The following is a 3,260-nucleotide window of genomic DNA, read 5'->3' as shown; positions in this document are numbered from 1 at the left end:
GGGGGGGGGGGGGGGGGGGGGGGGGGGGGGGGGGGGGGGGGGGGGGCGGACCCGGAAATGCCCGTGCTGGCGCCGCGCACTGCGGTCGCCAGGCGCCAAGACAGGAGGGAGCCGATGGTGGGGAGGGGAAGGAGAATGATTTCAGATTCCAGCGAGTAGCCTGGCCAGGCCTGTGTCCAGCATGGATCTCCAGCTGGAGCGGGCCTGGAAATGCCAGAGACTGCCTTGCTCTCCAAGGCTTCCTCTGGGTGGATGGGCGGGGGCGTAGTTGCCGCTGACTTCTTGTCAGTCATCTCCTGCCTATGAGCCAGAGGAGTGGAACAGCATCAGAACTTTAGAGATAGGAGGGCTCTTAGAAGTCAGATGGTCAGAGTTACCTCCAAGTGTGAAGTTGTAGCAAGTCTCCACCTCCATCCAGGTGTGGCCTCCCGACCTCTGATTTCCCTCCCTGCAGAGGAATAGGTAAGATGCTGGGGCTGGACCTTGCTGGAGTAAAGCTCTGTTGAGTTTAGGTCCTGTGGCCTTGGCTCTCCTTGCTCAAGAGTGACGGAAATGGCAATTGCAGGAAGGAGACCTTGACTTAGCAGCTGTTATTAAAACAAGACAAAACAAGCAGTAATCTCTGGGTTCCAAAACTCTGGGGCTGGTTTTCCTTATAGTTTGTTTTCTTTCCATTAAAAAGGGAACATTTAAAGGTCCAAATATCTGCAGTTTGGTTTTCACCCTGCCACTGTCAATGTCATTGGAGGTATCTCTTTGATTTGTGTTCCTAATCCCATCCATTCACTTACTAGCCATTAGTCATTCTTTAATTAATTCCACACATGCTCTGTGAGGAGATAGTTGCCCAAGAAAAATAGGAAACAACGCACTTAAGGAACTTGCACTTTCCTTGGAAGAAAATGAGTGGATACAAGGGCTTCCAGTGTAAACTGGTTGTGGAACCACAGGACTCAGGATGAGCCTAAATTTGCCACTTTCCAACTTTGCATGGGGTACTGAATGCCTCCAGCCTTGGTGTTCCCATGAGTGAAATGAACGTGTTTGGACACATGCTCTGGAAGTCCCAAGAGTCCCCTCTGTCTCCAGGTGGTCTAAGACCTATTTAAGACATATGTAAGTAATATTTACAGTCGAGACATGAATGTGCATCCAAGTGCCTGTATAGGCTTCAGGAAGACATCAGTTTCTAACTGTGCTTCTGAACTCTGCGTCCCAAATAGCGGAGGACAAAGTACAGGGAAGGTGTGGGACACACACTCGATTAGGAATTTGGCTGTCCCCTGACAGTAAAATGAATCCACTTATTTCATCTTTCAAATGTGTTTTCTCACCTATGCAGTGGGCATAAGAATGGCTGCTCTATTCCCTCCACAAGGTGGTTCAAAGGATCAACTCTGATAATGAATGTAAATGTGTTTTGAAAACAAACAAGCATCAGGGCAATGGGAGATACAGACCAGGGATCCACGACTCCACTCTGTAGAAGGCACCCCCAGTGATGACTGCCTGGAAGGTTGGGCCCTGTCTTCTGGGTTCTGCAGGAATGGGAGGATGCTGAGTCTTGGGTAGCAGGGATCCACAGTTGGAATGACTTGCCACTTACTTTGCTGCTGTCAAGATAGGATAGTCTCTCCCGGATTTTCCCTCTGTCTACCTGTGGCTATTAAGGAGGTCTTTTTTCATGTATAGGCAAAGTCCCAGAGGTCTAGTGCATACAGCAGGAAGACTTTCTTCAGTAAGCTTCACTGAATTTTAAGGACTCTGCTACTGAAAGTTTCCTTAAAAATAAGATTTATTATGATTGGAAAAGTGAAGAAAGTGAGAAATCATTTCGAAGCTTTTTGACCGATCCATCCTGCTGAAGAAACATGTTTTTCTTCTGAGCAGGAAAAATCAAACCAAACCAAACCATTCTTTTCATAATAAGTTCCTTGCTAAGAACTCTGTTAGCTCACTCATGTCCTTGCTGAAATAGGAGGGGGAGAATCACAGTAGGTTCTGAGAGAAAGGACTTTTTGACTCTTTAGAGAAAGTGTGTGCCTCTGGGCCTCTGGGAGGGAAACCTTGGCGGGGGGGGGGGGGGAATGAGGGTGGGTTGAAACCCCAAGAAACCCCAAGGAACAGGCCCACCTTTTTTCTTGATAAAGCAGCTAGTTAGCAACTATTCATCCCTTGTAGCCTATGGAAATCTTCCAGGAGTTTCTCCATTAAGGGAGCTGCCTTTCCTTCCATTCTCCTAACTTTTGTGTTAAATGTTAACAACCTGATGCTATCTATTATGGTGCCATTATGACGGAATGTTGACTGAACTGGTTCTTTTATCTCTATTATGGGGCTGCCTCATTTGCAGATTTATGCATTTTTGATATTAAATTCTTTCTCTCATTAAGCCTAAACTCTTGTTGACTTTCAATGACCTCCTGCCCTGGTCCCCAATACTATTCCATATTTAATATTGAAACATTTTTCTCAATGCCCCTCTTGGCTTTGTTGCCATCGTTTGACGGCTGTCCCTAATGGCCTGTGCTGTTTGCTCTGTTCTTGAACTTGGTGGGGTCACATAGTCTTAAACAGTGATGTCCTCTGAATGTCCACCCTTGCTGTCCAGCTAAGTTGCCCTGTGTCACAAGCTCTGCCCTTTTCTCCACCCCTAACTACCAACTGCTCCTAATCGCTTAAACAAACACCTTCCCTCATGGTGCCCCAGCCCCCTGAGCCTTTTGGGTTTTGTTGAGCTGAACTGCTAGTGCTCTGCCTGGCCCACCGGCAGCTTGGCCTCCCTGACCTGATACATCGCAGCTCTTCTCCTCGGAGCGCTTGCCTTGTCCAGCGCCCTTTGGGCCAAAGGCCAGGGTCCAGGCAGGGTTGACCAGCTGCTTGAGGTGGTCACAAAAGACACGAAAAGACAACTTCAGCGTAGAGCAGGCAAATTAACGTATTCATTTATCTTTCTCTCCCCCCACCCCCCAAACCTATCCACAAACTCAATCTACTGCCTGGCTTGAAACAAGACAAAGGGGAAATATTGGGAAGGGGGCAGGAGAGGCCCATCTTGCAGCAGAAATCTTAGCTCCCTTCTTGGGGGCCGTCTGTTCAGTTTCACAACACTTACACGACCAATTTCCAGAATTGAAGTTGCCTGGTGTTTTGATTCTTCCTTTGCCTGTGCATTTGTGCCCTGAAGGTCCTTCCAAATGGATACTAATTGTGGGGGCTGCAGGCTGCTGGCTGCTTCAGTGCCCCAGGGCCCCGAGGAC

The sequence above is a fragment of the Callorhinus ursinus genome, unplaced genomic scaffold, assembly GCF_003265705.2.
Source record: "Callorhinus ursinus isolate GAN/ISIS: 27379988/994484 unplaced genomic scaffold, GSC_fseal_2.0 scaffold4, whole genome shotgun sequence".
Classification (NCBI taxonomy): Eukaryota; Metazoa; Chordata; class Mammalia; order Carnivora; family Otariidae; genus Callorhinus; species Callorhinus ursinus.
This window is presented reverse-complemented; position numbering follows the sequence as displayed.